Source organism: Cupressus sempervirens, chromosome 7 (assembly GCF_028749045.1).
Source record: "Cupressus sempervirens isolate cs-2001-9-10 chromosome 7, ASM2874904v1, whole genome shotgun sequence".
In the NCBI taxonomy this organism is placed as follows: Eukaryota; Viridiplantae; Streptophyta; class Pinopsida; order Cupressales; family Cupressaceae; genus Cupressus; species Cupressus sempervirens.
The window spans coordinates 837,924,969-837,940,925 of NC_143124.1; the positions used below are offsets into that span (position 1 = coordinate 837,924,969).

General features: G+C 32.9%; 2 pseudogenes; both read right to left on the reverse strand.

Moving 5' to 3' along the window:
- Positions 1 to 648: 648 nt before the first annotated feature.
- Positions 649 to 10,143, reverse strand: LOC149549995 (replication protein A 32 kDa subunit A-like; annotated as a pseudogene).
- A 26-nt stretch (positions 10,144 to 10,169) lies between these two features.
- On the reverse strand, positions 10,170 to 12,235 carry LOC149549996 (putative prolyl 4-hydroxylase 7 pseudogene; annotated as a pseudogene).
- Positions 12,236 to 15,957: the final 3,722 nt, after the last annotated feature.

Consider the following 15,957-nt stretch of genomic DNA (forward strand, 5'->3'; position numbering starts at 1 on the left):
ATCACATTTCTATTTCTAAGATCAAATTTTCTATTTCTATTGCGAAGAAGAAGTAATAGAAGATACATCAGAATTCACTATGTTCTCTAATCGATTATTTGAAGAATATTTTCAGTGCAATCAATTCCATCAGCATCATAGTAGCAGGCCCAATGATGATTTTGAAGTTGATGAAACTCAAGCTACAAGTGAGGAAGTGTGTTTAGAAGATTATATGTATTTCAGTTCATCCTATGAGCAAGGGATGTTTCAAACATGTGAAGATGATATGGAATGAAACATACATAATGAGGAGAATGTGTTAGAGAATAGTGTTGAAAATTTTCCAAATGTACTATCTAATCAAATCCTTGATGAAAGTGAAATAGTATTTCATGAAGATAAGCCTTGTTCTCAGAAAAGACAATATATGAAGCATGGTAGTAAATAAAGTTAAGTGCAAAAAGACATCCATAAATAGGAGAGTAAGTTAGAGAATTGTATGATTCATCACAATCTTCTATTCAACAGGGATTACAATGAACCAAAAAAATTCCCAATGATTGAACATAAATCAGATATCAAAGACCACATTGATGAAACCAAAGAAATAAGTATTGTACAAGAGGATAACACATTTTATACAACAAGATTCAAAGTGTTACATGATCAAAATTGGATAGTTGAATAGAGAAAAGAAGTAGTGTTTTTTTTTTTTGGAGGACTAGGGTTACCCAATTTTTAATATGCATCATGTGAAGCATGGATGCTTGGTCTGCTTCTCCAGAAATAGCTGGAGTCTCATTATGCCCACAAGGGACATATTTCCCCAATAAAAACCATTGATGAAACCCTTAATTTTTTGCAAAATTTAAGACCTTCATTTATGATGTTGGAGACTTAACATGCATTGTCATTAATGTGAATAAAAGAGTAATAAAATAGATAGAAAGTTTACAAAGACTTAAGTCAAAAGAGATTACTACAAGATAAATTGTCTAATGAATTTGTAAGACAATGAAGATTGAGATGTGTAATCAAACTACAGGTCTAACTGGTAATCATAAGAGTGTAATTAACAAAACATATACATTGACCAAGACTTGCAGCAAACATGTCATTTTCAGTCAAAGCCTACCGAAGTGATATTGTAGTCAAGGTATGAGGACATCCACAATCATTGGAGTATCGTAGGCTTTATACAATACCATTCTTAAAACTCTATGCATCCACTCAAGGATTAAATTTAGTTTTGGGAAAATACTGAGGCTCATATGGAATACATAGAGGCATATAACATATTTACGAAAAGAAATACATTACTTATGTGAAACAAAGTTGAAGAGGACATGTAACTTCAAAAGACCATATACAGAACACCTGATTAAAATAGAGGACAAGAGATTTATACAGGCAATGAATTCATTGTCCGTGTGGTTGGGATTGAAGGTAATATTGCCAGTAAAATGAATGCAAATAAAAATAGAAGTATAAGACTCATATCAGTGGCGTATTATAAATAAACACTTTGTGTCATCAGAGAACTTCAAGATGCCTTCACACACAAACACATAGTGCCAACTATGTACAATGATTATCAAATTCCTATTAGGAACGATGTTCTCAGCAAAAGCAAAATGTAACATACTGGATGACAACAATTACCATGTTGTTATGTATTCTTTCAAACATAAGGCCCATGCATATCATTCTTATCAACTCCAAACATCTACCAATCTATATATTCTCATAGCATTAGGATTCACATCATTCACTATATATATTGAGGGCATTCACGACCACATAATAAAAGGGAAGTACGATATATTTGAATGGAATGAAGTTGAAGTGATAACGTTAAATATTGTCCCACTACCCCGCTAATGCACAACTTTATCCAACGAGCAATTGTAAAAGAGAAGCACAAAACCAGGGATGCCGTCAGGAGTTTTTATACCTCATCGAGTGTAAAAAATGATGCCTAGCACAAACATATTAGAGTTTGCATAGCTAGAAGATGATTTCACCTGGTGCTCAATATTTTCAAGTTGACCATATAAGGATAATTACGGATCTCACTTGACAAGATTGGAAGTTCTTCAAAGACATGAGTAAAAGCCTTTACTTCATCCTTTCAATCAGTTTGTTGGAACAAGTAGGATGTGTGTATAACTATCACTGATAGATGAGATGCTTTTACTTAAATGTACAACACATGCTTTGAAGATCTTTGCAATGAATTTGAACCAATTCTTCTTATTCAATAATGGCCAGATATGACTTGAGAATGAATAAAATGAACATTTGATGACCTCGGAGGAATAAAAATTAAGTCAGATACTTGAATTAATTTTCCATTGAATGAATGCAATTAATATAAAGAATAAATTTAAATTTAAATGAAGTAATAAAATTATCTAAATAACACAAATTACTAAAGACAACAAGGGTTGCATGTGTAGCTCGAGTCCCTGTCTATGGTGGGGAATCATGAATGAAATGTAGAAGAGGGGAAAAGAATGTGCCGATGAATGATATCCAAGTTTTTAATTTTGTATTGTTTGGAAGTAGTGGTTGCAATTTCTTCCTCTATCAATGTTTCCTATCTTTTCATAAATTCACTTAGAAATTTTACTCAAAGATCAGGCATGCCCTTTTAACACTACTACATGATAATAGGTTTTACTACATTTGTTTAAGATGGAATTCATCTTTTTTCTTTAACTTTCCTTTTGCCTTTTCAGCCTTTTTTTTAATTTTTCAAATAATATATATACTTTGTCTATATACGACAAAATGTAAAAGTCATAAAATAATTAAGCAGCAAATATAATTCGCACAGTTAAAAATAAATTTAAAAATGGAAGATATTTTGGAACATAGTCACTAGGGTTATAGCTGATGGAAGAGCATGGAAATGGCATAGTGCGGTGAGGAGAACTAGGGAGGGAGGATATAGTTAATAGGCCCACTCACATATTGTATGAATACAACCAGGGTGGTCATGGTAGGGGAATTAATGCCAATAAGAACCAGCATCAGAGGATGCTTCCACTTGACAGGACAAAAACATTTTTTTTTTTTTTTTTTGTAGACGATGGCCATTATGTATGATGAATAGGAAGAGATATGAAAGGAGGACAAACAAGAGGTGACATAAGAGGCAGAGGCAGAGCCCATCCTTGTAAATTGCCTTAGCTCCAACATTCTCACACACAACATGTTTGAGAGTGTGCTAGCATTTCATCTGGTGAACACACTTTCAATCACCCCTTTTCTCCTATTGCAGAGCTCTACAAACTATTTAGTGATGTCTTTAGACAAAACACTCAAATGTGCCATGCCCAACTTCAAGTTTTCCTTGCTTGCCAAGCACACCTGCATGGCACATTCTTTATGGGCTTAGGGCAATTCTCAGTCGCTCAGGTTATCTAAAGTAAGGTTTATGAAATATTCGTTGTGGACATCCACAAAGTAAGGTTTATGAAATATTCATTGTGGACATCCACCCTATTGCTTGGATTGGTGAGGGTGTTTTTTTTCAAATTATGGACAAGAATTGTCATCGGAGAGACCGTCATTATTGGCAACAATGTCACTATTTTCCCCACTGTTACACTCCATTTCAGCTATAACACTTAATGGAGCCATTGCTACATTCATCAACAATGTGATGCTAATCTTTTCTTTCCTATTAATATTCAAACTCAACATTAGTGCTTTTTTACCTTTCTTTCATTACTTTTCCTTTCTTCCCATCTTTATAGTTTAGTTTACTTATACAACAAATATCCGGGCTTTTTCCCTATTTGTACTTTTTACCAAAAAAATAAGTGTGAGATCAGCTATTAAAATAATTTTAGGAAGCAGAACAAACCCAAATTATATTTTGCATTGCTCCCAACCTTCTCCCTCTCTTGCCTTTACACAGGCCTAGTCATGAGAAGTAACCTTGGACAACTCACCTCTATGAGACTCACTTGTTGTCATTGACTAGTAGTCTTAACATTGTGATTTGTACAACATCTCTCCACTTCAGCATCTAGTATGGGGATCCAAGCCTCCAACATTCAATGTACTCTCTGTAGATTATCCAATATTTTTCATGTTATCTTTGGAAATATTTCATTGAATCTTACATCATTTTCCTCCTTTAAAATCCTTCAATCTAATTTCCCCATCTCTAATTGCTTTTGATTTGGTGTTATGTCTCCTAATGAATAACATCCTTTAGTGATTGCTTTTGTGGCTACCTTCTCAATTTTTCCACCTAAGGCCCCTTTTATATCATGCATTGGATTCACATCTGGATCTTCTTTTTTATTATTCTGAAATTTCCATATTCACCATTTCCATCTTTTTCTACAACATTACTAATATTTTCATTTAAATTGGTTGGAACTCTATTTCTATCTACGATCTTTCTAAGAGGTAGACGATGTGCTTTGTTTTTCTTGAAATGTTACTCTACATAATGGGAGAACTTTTACTTCAACTTCAGAGAATTTTTCATATTTTACTACCAAATGGTTAAACATTCTCCTTTGGTTTATTATATGAATGATGTATTTGCGGCTCTCTATTTGACCTATTAGGATCATCTAAAGCTGGTTTTTTTTTAATGTTCTATTTCATAGCAGGCACTAGGAAAAGCACTTAACTCATCTTTCCAGACTAGGATTGTCTGCAGAAGATGTTAACTCATGAAATTCGAGCATGAAAATCCTAATGCTATAATCAATGAAAGTTTAATGTATGGTTTTGATTTTGCAAATCCATTTTTTAGTTTCCTTTGTTCTAAAGATCTTATTAAAAAAATTTAATAGTCGAGAATAAGCAACTACAATGTGTTCATCTATTTCTCATTCACTATACTATGAAGACAAAATTAGATATTTGTGGTACTCCTATCAAAGAAGAAGACTTTGTGCCATTAGATATGAGGTCTTCTTGGCACCAAGTGGAGTAGTGTATGGATTTGGGGTTTACCAAAGCTATAAGACTTAGTATCTTTTCCTCTAATAAAATCAAACACTTCCTACAACATGCAAAGATTCCTCCTATTGTTGATCAAATAAAGAGTTCGCACAAATGAAAATTTCTATTTTAGGGGCTTCCTTTTCATTGGACAAAATGGATATTTGTGTTGACTACTCTTTTTAACATGTTCTCAATGTCTTTATTAAAATGTCTCAAACCATTGTCCATGAAAAAATTCATAGATTTGTCGAGATTATTTTGCACTTCTCTATAGGTTTATGAGTAGCCTCTGATTAAATAGTGTGTATTGGATTATGAATTGGAAGTTAATATTTTTTAAAGGATTATAAGTAGTCATGATAGTTTTAAGTCTTAAATAACTTGCATAATCATTATTATGATCATATGAAGGCATTTATATCATCAAATTTTATTCTAGGTATAAGCATAATATGAATAGAAAGTATATTGAATTAATGTGGAATGCAAAGTATTTGCTGCAAGAAAGAACTACCAACTATGAAACTAGAGAATAGACTAGCCAACAGAAAACTATAGAATACTTGATAAATCAGCAAAAAATACAAACATTATTGGGTCTTCATAAATTTTTTTTATTGAATTACATCAAGTTGGCTATGTTAATGTGGGGTTTAGAGCATGGAGCAAGTGTGTTGTGTAAGACCTACAACACAGGTAGACCGGATATTCAAACAAAGAGTTGTGACTGCAATTAGCATTGTTCTTAGCAATAATATAGAGGTTGCACAAGCATCTATAGGGCCACTACTATTTATACAACCAAGATATGTTTCATAGAGGCTGAAACACCTTAATTCATTGGCTGCTATTTCAGCCATTGTGAGTGCCCAACATTGTCAAGGCATTATGTATACATTTATGAGTGGACAAATCATTTATGGTTGTAGATTGGTTGCATTTTTGAAGTTATATGTTGCTGATAATTTCCAGAATTTAATGATTACAACCAACTAGCTGTCTTGGGAATGCCTTGTGAATGTTTGGGCATTGTGTATTTTTACAAGTGAATAAAAGTCATTTGCAAGTCTATTACATTGGTACTCTATTTCAATTTATCATATTACTTGTATTATATTTCCTTGTGGTTATCATATGGGAAATTCATGCATTATCAAAACTTCAAACAAGTATATCATTTGCATAGAAAATGAGCAGTTTGGTAGAGTTACAACTCACAAGGGGTTCTTACACAATTCCTCAATGCAAATCATCATACAATTAATTAATTTCAAAATAAGATGTCACCATAATGAATAATTACGTCACAAAGCTTTTCATTTTGTAATGGATCATGGCCATTTAACTATTTTTTACAAACACTTTTTTGACCATCTAAGCTACTTTTTTGAACATTCAGGCATGGAGACTAAGCATTGGTATGGTTTTGATGGCTCGGTTATATCTCCCCTCTCTATCAATGTTATGTTATCTTTGTGACAGTCCATAGTCACTCTTTCACTATTGTGAAACACGTGCCTTCTTCTACATGGTTCCTTTCAAGTGTTTGAGCATGCAAAATAGACTCTCCCTCACCATATTAAATAATTTGAGGCCTTGCAAGTGTTTGAGCATGCAAAATAGACTCTCCCTCACCATATTAAATAATTTGAGGTTTTAATTCACTTGTAGCATAGAACTTTTGCATCTCTTCTTGAATTTTCACCATTTCATGTTTTTGTAGGATCCATATTTTTATTCCTTGGATGATTCTTTATTTTAATGATGGTCTAAGATGTTCTCATTTTACTTTTTAACAACTATTTAATTTTGAGAATACATCATGAACTATAATCCAAAAAACTAAGGAATAATTTGAAGATTGTAAAAGTATAATCTCTCGTGTTGACTATTTCTTTGTTTTTGTAGGGTTGTTGTAAAGCTCAAATTAAAAATTTAGCATATAAAGTTATTGCTCCACTATATTGTGTAAGTTCTATTTTTTTATGGGTTATGTATTTTTAATATATTTTATTTCCTATTTATGTAACGATCCTAATTGGCATCCACACACTTTTCTTTGTAGCTTTCTATCAAGATATCTTGTTGGCATCCATAGAAAATGTAGACTAGGTACTCTTTTTTTCTATTTGTTCCTATATTATCATTTTTTATAAAATGAAGTCGTAACCTAAGATTGAATGGGTAGTAGATAGAGTAATTGTTAATTTCAAATTTTCTACTAATTTCTTGTTGAAAGATTGCTGATTGTCTTCTTGCAAGGCCTCTTCTATATTTTAAAATTTTTTTTGGGATAATATCTCAATGGGATTATTAGTTCCTTACATGAAAGATTTCCACCAACTATATCAAGTGTACCATTTTTCATCAGGTCACAAATATTGGTTCAACTCTCAATCACCATCCTCAACAAATGTTACCATTCCATCATTATACAATGAGTCCTAAACTATTCCATATATTTTCCAAAGTTCTATCTTTTGGTCCATTAATCCTTGTAGGAAGAATGGAGTCTTTAAGGATTATTAGGCCTTGAGGAATAGGTTGCTTACCTCATTCAATCTCCATACCATTGCTTTATTAGTCCCCTTACCAAATATCCTAGAGCTTTGAGTTTCTTGGGTAAAAAGCCTCCTTAATCTACAACATTCCAAACTCTGTTTTCTAATCATAAAATAGTGAATTACCTATTCTTCCTATCACACAACCTTTTTAGTATCATGCCCTTGGGGAATTCAAAAACCATGTACATTAACCTTACTAACATTCCTTCTCAAGCTATGCCCATCTGCAATCCATCCTAAGTACCAAAATCATTAGCCTTTGTTAGATTAGTAAGGTCATTGTCTAGTGAGACAATAATACCCACTATCTTCATAGGCATACAATCCACGTAGAGACATGGTTTCTTATTCCAAGACTTCTTAGTTTTCACACACACACATTCTCCCCTAGATGCAAGGTTCAACCAACATACTTTACTACTCACCCGACTTGTCTTTAGCTTTTAAATGTCCTTTACAATCATGGAATATGTCCTTATTGCAAGAGCTCCTCTCAACTATAGAAAATGTCACTAGTCAAATGCCTATCAAATCTATTGTGACCTATTTGACAAACATGGCTTAGTAGTAAACCCATTTTTTGAACTAATGGCCTTATATTCAACACTAAATAAGCCAATAAAATTAAACAAATAATAAAATACTATGACCTTGGTATGGCCTTATTAAAATTATTTGCAAAAATTGGTCTTACTTTTGATAGTTCATTGTTCATTGATGGAAATAGCACATCATCATCATTTGAATATAGCAAAACCTAAACTTTGTTGCTAAACTTTGAGAAGGTTGTAGCTTCACTTCCTTCAATCTTGGAAACTTCTCCCTTCTCTTGGATTCTTAATTTGACTCCCAATCTCAAGTCAATTTCCTTAATGTATTACATTTTCTATTGTAGGTACTCTATTAAAGGAATGTTGGTTGAGCTCACACCCACACAACAAATGTGGCATTAAAAAATCATTTCACAAACTCTTGTATGTTGCATTTTAACAAATTTCCCTTTTATTTCATTTCAGTCGTGATGTTATATTATCATCAAATTAATCCCAAGAAGATATAACACAATAATGTTGGGGAAGAGCCAATATCATACAACAATGGTTGTATGATATGCCTTTACATATATCATGAGTAACCAAGAAAAAAAAAAAGTCAAGAACATTTGAAATTTGCATGAGCAACACCCTTTTTCTTTACTAAGTCAACAATAGCTACCATTAGATTGATTATTAACTAAACAATTACATTTTTGGTTTAAGGATTATTCAAGTTTCTTTCCACTTCTAAAATTTTTAAATATTTTCTATGAGTATTGGGATGAAAAAAAGAATAGTTAATAGATAATCTATGTTTTTGGAGGTGGTCATGGAAATGGAAAGAGGTCATTCAATTCAAATGTTACATTGGTTTTGCTAACTTTTTTTTTTAAATAAAAGAAAAAAAGTGGTTCAACATTTATATCCATAGTATAAACTTTTTTAACAATAAAACTCCCATATGCCATATAGAATAAATATGTCACCTTAAAAGAAAAATTCTATGTCAAAATTGTCCACTTAATGGACTTGAATTTACCAATAAGCTTGACTCAATTGCTGTACATGACTATAAATAGTATAACACATAATGATACAGAATCTGCATATATTAAATCCCTACTTCAAATGAAAACTCATGTCAGTAAGTGATATCCATACATGCTCCTCTGGTTCCTGACTCTGTATCAAATTCATTGGACAAGAAAGAAATAACATTCAAAATTTGTTTCTTTGTGGACCTAGTAAATCTCCTCACAACTTCATCCACGTGTACCCCTTGTTCTATAGCTAGATTTGTAGGCTCCTCGAATATATGTGCTTTGAACTTGTCTATGTAAAGCTTCTTTTGATGCAACCATTGAAATAGGACTAGGGCTTGCAAATTGATTTACGCTAGTAGCATGGCTCACCACACTACGTGGCCCCATATGCGAGCCCTTAACAATTGGATTTGTAGGAGTGTGAGTAAACCACCACCCTGAACTTAAAGATTGTGGATATGTGTAAAATTACATTCGAGATTATGGAATATTATTTTGTTGAAGTTAGTAATAGGCCTCAGAAACAAAGCATTAGCATGTTTATTGTTTTAGAAGCTCCTCAAATGCCCATGTACATGCACATAAGAACCATTTTACAGAACAACTAACTTTGTAAACTCCATTGCATCATTAACAAATCTTTTCACTTTGATTTTCCTTGATTTGACATCCAAATAAAATGACACATTGGTTATTCTTTCTTCCTTGGTAAAAACCATTCTAATCAGGGTAACATTAGTGATTTCCACTCAATCTATTATATAGTTCAAATTACCCTCTGAATGCTTATGGGTCGAGCAGTCGATCAATGGAGAGTGTTCTTGGACCAATATTTTTCTACCCCTACAGATGATTTTTTTATGTGCAAACGCCTGTAGCCAAATATCAAAATTCTACAAACATTTTACCGGCTAAATACCAACCTATAAGCCAAATAGCTGACATGAAATCAATGTACAATTTTATTGCATTCAGAATGTTTTTCTACATGATCCAGGGTTATCTAGAGTGCCAACCATACAAACAAGATTCTTCTTGCATTCTCAGATAGAAAACCAATGAGAAAATCACTTTTCTCCCTCGATAATAGGGCAACTACAATGTAGACTAGTATCATTGGTTGTAGCATCTGGGTGTAGACTGACTGCCACAATTCGCACATTCTGACCACGAATCATCCTTTAACTGGTTCAACCTCCCCTCTGAATAATATATATGCTATTCTAAACTAGTCTAGATTGTGATTTAACTCCTAAGGTCGGGAAGACAGACTGGACACAGATTCAAAAATAATTAAAGATTTTACAATCTCTGCGATGCTCGAGTTTATAATGCCATAGATGACATAATCCATTTATTTTACAAAAATTAATTATAGAATTAAAATATGAAAAATGATTATAAAGGACCAATCAACTGCAATTTAATTCTCCATATCATTTAAATAATTAAAAAAGAAACAGATTTTTATAAATCATTGAAATATAATCTTAGAACGTGTCATGATGTTGTGTCTTTATTTAATGAAATGTGACTTTACAAATCCGGTCACTTCCGTAAAAAATAAATCACGCATTTTCTTTTTTCATAATCGCACAATTCCTTTATGCCCAAAGTTTTAATATACACTCGAACAAATTGGTTACTTCATCGGTTCATCATACTCCGGCTTCAAAAGGCATAGGTATACTGGCTTCCACAATCAGACCCAGAAATCCATGAATACAAACCAATATATATCACAGAATTTTAAGAAGCAATGGCCCACAATATTCTTCTGCCTGTCAGATACAAAAATAATAGCATCTAGAATATAAAACATGAAAGCCATCATTATAGATTCACAAGTGTGACGTCTTTCAGTCGTCAATAGGAAGTCTGTTTATTTTCCGAGCTGAAAAAGTAACTGAACTATTAGAGATATGTACAAAGGTGGTGATGTGATATATGTAACATACTTCCAAGCCCCAATAAATTGACAATTCTGATTGTTCCTTGGTTATAGAGAATACATCAAGTGCACAAAAGGAGTATTAAAATTAGAGCTCCATCAGACGGTCTCTCCTCCTACTCCACATTAGAAAAATACATCAGCACTGTGGAAATTCCATGACCGCCCATGGCTTGATTGAGTTTATCGTGGAAATGATCAAAATGAAGTTCATATTTCTGTCCATTTTCATAATGAAAAATCTGCATTGCCTCTCCATTTTCTTTCGGTAGAAGGGTCCAAGCTAAAATCCTAGCTTCGATCCTTGCAGTAATTTCATCCTAGCCTTCACTCAAGAACATTCTTGAGCTTGTTCGGATTTCACTCATTACACTTTTCCCCGAGACATTGTCTGCAACCATCAACCTGTCTCTTGACAATGCAATGAGATGATGACACTCTTCATCTGTAAGGAAATTCTTGTACAAAAATGCCCTGGGATACTAAGACAACTGAGTTGCTCGAGGTGGATCAAAGCCAAGTGGTGTGCCATATTTCAATATGGAAAGTTTGAATGCATCCTTTCCTGTTCTCATTGAAATTCTATACATCTCATCGAGCCATCCAGGGAGCTCCATTGCGGACTTTGTGTTGTGGCCAGTTGTGATTGCTCAAAACCCTCGAAATCAAGTTACGGTTGAATCATAAATCAATGAAATGAATTGACTCTCTAGATGGATAGATTACATGGATCTAATGCTAAAGATAATGCGTACAGTAGCAAATGTGAAATCATTAGGTACTAATTGAAACCCCTAATAGTTTCTGATAGGGTGGTGATTATGTCATATCTTTTAATGTATTCACCAAGTATATAGATACAAGCAAGCAGCTCATTAGACAAGAATTGTGATCATTTGTAGGTAACTATGCATTATGCTACACAATATAGTACATTATATTAGTGTTAAATACATCTCAATTTCAAAAAGTGTGAAATCAGTTCTCAGCTGGAGAAATCAGAAATCATACGAACTCTATCATCTTTATAACTAGATATCTTTTACAGAAGAGATCTTATTCTATCCAGTGCTGATAAGTTGAATTTGGTTGTTGGAGTTGTTGTGCTGCAATTTTATAACTGGTTAGACGTTCATCCTCTTTGACAGGGATTAGAGAGCCCCACGTACTTCCAACCCGCATCTTCACATATCCGAATGTACCTCAACGCTACATAGTTGAAATAACATGGGTGTCCAAATCATCACCATATAACTTATTTTCTTTCTCAACAATGTCAAATATATTTGGGTAAACCATTGTTGCTATTTATCTAGAAGAAACCCTGGGTATTAGACACTTCTACTCTTCCACATCGTTTTGTCTATTTTTAATTTTTTTGGTTCGCAACTCAGTTTTGTTTGATCAATAGTTTAAAGATCCTATACTAGATCCTAGAGGTATTCATATTCTTAAAGAAAGGAAATCGCCTTGATATTTTTTATAAGATGTTATATTGAAATATCTAATGGGATGATCTGTATTTATGGTCACTTTCACTTTTTATACCCAAGTCAATATAAGAATAGTTATTAATCACCAACGAGATTAAGATTCACTGGATTTTTTAGTAGGCAAGTGAAACAATATTATAATTAAATGGTTGAACATTTAGAAGAAACTTACAAGCCTTGGGGAAGATAGTTCTGGAAAAAATTATGGATAGAAATGTGCACTCCCGCGTTAGTGTGTTTTCAAAATTTGGGTCTGTTATGCTTTTTTAGAAATTTTCTTGGGATTGAACATGACAATGTAGGTGTTATGTTTTCTTCTGATCAAGCAATATTACCTCAGTGTGCACTTGGAATAAAGGAGAAACTTCCTTATTTTATTTTTTCATTCTCTACCATAATTTTGAGAGGCCCAGGGCTCAATTGGGTCAAATAATCTACTCAATTGAACTCATGAATTCAGTGATTGGGTATATTTAGTACATAGCTCTATTGATGAATATTGTTCACAATTGTATTTTTATACCAGTGGCCTTAATGAGAAATCATTTCAAGTTGCTACTATTCACCACTAACTAGTGTTCATGTAGGGCATATTAATATTCCCGATACAATATTATTGAGACTGGTAGATCTAAAATGTAAACGTTGGTCTTGTGTAGGTCTTAAGTATTTTGTGAAGATACTGCAAACAAGACTATTTAATTTGTATAAGCAAGATTACTTGATGAACGGGCAACATCCATAGTTACAAAGGAACCTTTTGAGAAAATGCTAAGAGGGTAAGGAAATTTCATATTATCTAAGTTATTGTCAAACTCTTTTTCAAATTTAATGCCCATAGACACCTTAGTTCTATCAAGGTCACAATATTGGATGAAGCTAGATTTTATTGTTCCTATTACTATTAGGAGTGTCACAGGTATCAGTTAATGGATGAAAATGGAAAATAGTAATTGTTTAGTTTGATGTAAGTCAAACATTGATACCTATCAATGCCCAATATTGGTTGTAATGACTGCACATGAGAAGTGTATTATCAAATTAAACCACAAAGTTGGATGACCAAGTGCATCTTCTCAAGGAGAAATCCAATAGATGTCATAGACGAGTCAACATAGTAAAAAACATACATTGCTAAGAAATTTTAGCAAACGATGGTAAGCTTAAAGGCTAAACTGATTTAGAACCTGTAGTTCAATCCCATTTAGAGATTTTGCTTTGGAAGCGTTACAAAACATTTGTCTAGATATGAGTGCACTAAAAATGTTAATCTATTGCACAATAAGTTGTAAAGGACAACCGGTTTCAATGGTTTAGGATTGTGAAAGAACTCATACAACCAAACACAAACTCAAAGGCACAGTGACCTTAGGGGTATTAAAAAATTCTTTCCATTTTTTTCCAGATTCAATAATGTCATAGGTTTCACTTGCTTTCTACAAATACCCATTGGGCTAGCCCTCTAACTTCACTGATTTTTGTAGCTCAAATCAAGGCCTTTGAAGACTCTTAAGCTTCCTATCTTCTCTAGAATGGGTCTCTTTAATAAATTATAGCTCAAGTTCAATTGAAAAAAAACCCCTAAGTTTCCTCAAGTTCTACAAAATGGTACCCTAAAGACTGCTCTGCGACATAATGAGAACTTGCATAGATTTTAAGTTACCCAATTCATTAGGGGTTTAGTCTCTAAGGCTTAGTCTCTCAGTAAGTAAGGTTTAGTCTCTCCCCTTCAATAAATTTGGTAGTGCAAATGCCCGTTTTAGAGTACCTTATATATTTGGTTGTATAATCTGAAACATGATCACCTTAAGGACTCGTTTCCATCTTTATGTATTTAACATGCTAGGGAAGCAGTGTTTCTTAGTGTATGCTTTGACATAGTGCTCTACAATGTAGTTGATTCTTGCACATAGATGGGCATAGTGTTCTACAATGTAGGTGATTCTTGGATATTCTCACTCAATTTAGGGATATCTTGCTCTATCTTTTTTTCATGGTGAACTACACTATAAGGGGCTTAGATGTTTTATCTAGGAAAACTATTCTTTTAAACCTAGTTGTTTCTTATATGTAATCTAGTAATCTAGCCCCACTCTTTTTCATTGTAAGATGATCACATGGATGCAACATGTCGTTAAATAATTCAATTTATCACTATCATGTCCATATTTGACCCTAGCTCTTTATTACAAAAGTCCATATTAAAGGTTTTGTTTTGACATTGTCTCTAATGATGTGTATCAATCTTGTCAGATAACACAACTTGTAGAACTAAGCATGGTATGCTCTCAACATACAATCTTGTTTGTAGTATGCTCTTCATGAGAGATGGATTCATGTTGAATCACAACTCATGAGTTATGGGTTAATGATTTTGATTGAAAAAAACTACAAAATTAAATCCTGATAGAAATTTGGTACATAGTTTAACTTCATATATCATACTATATCTAGGAATACAAGGCAGGTCAAATATATGTAGTTACTATAGGCAGTTTTCCCTACCCTTCATCACTGAACATTAAAATACATTGAACCCTTTTTAACTTGATTTTGAAGCATCCTTTTATTATTAGTGCTTAATGTAAACTCAATTTGTTTTATAGGTTTAAAGAAATTATAATCTTAGTGCAATGATTTTACCCAATAGTTTGATATTTTAGAAAACTTAAATATGTATTCATTGTAGTCATTTGGATAAATATAAGGATACTTATGTTGTATCTTCTAGACATTCATCTGTCAACCAATACTATTTCTTGCATCCTATTTATCAATGACATTGAATTAAACTTTTGATTGTGGTCTACTTCCAGTTAAATGGAGCTATGCTATTATTTTATTAGTTCTAATTGTAGTGTAAAGCGTATCAATTTCATTACATGACAAATTTGTATATTATCAATTTTATTTTTACTTTCTTCCTCTACGAAGTACTCATTCCCCATTCAATGTTTTTATCTACTAGGATAGGAAGGGGATAATTACTTGAATGTCATCCATTTGTTTAGATCTTCAGAACCAAAATACATAAATTAATCTACAATTCCCACACTCTAGCATCGATCTTCGTTCTCTATCTCTGTATTGTCAAATATTAACTTCATAATCATATTGGTTTGAGAAGTGTAGATTGCACCTTAGTCTTCTCCCATTGTATCATATGATAGCCTATATAGACACTAGACTTGTCAATAAGATGGGCGGCAATCCTTGGCATAAATTATATCATTTACTAACTATAACAATTTGTTGTGTTAGTCAAACATTTGATAATTTCTTTTAGGCACCGATTTCTTCAAGTTGTTCTTGGGGTGACCTAAAGATGGTCATGCCCCTTTAAGGGACATGCCCTTTGGTCTTGATATAAAGGGTAGGTTTTATTGTATTTTGAGATCACACAATAAACAC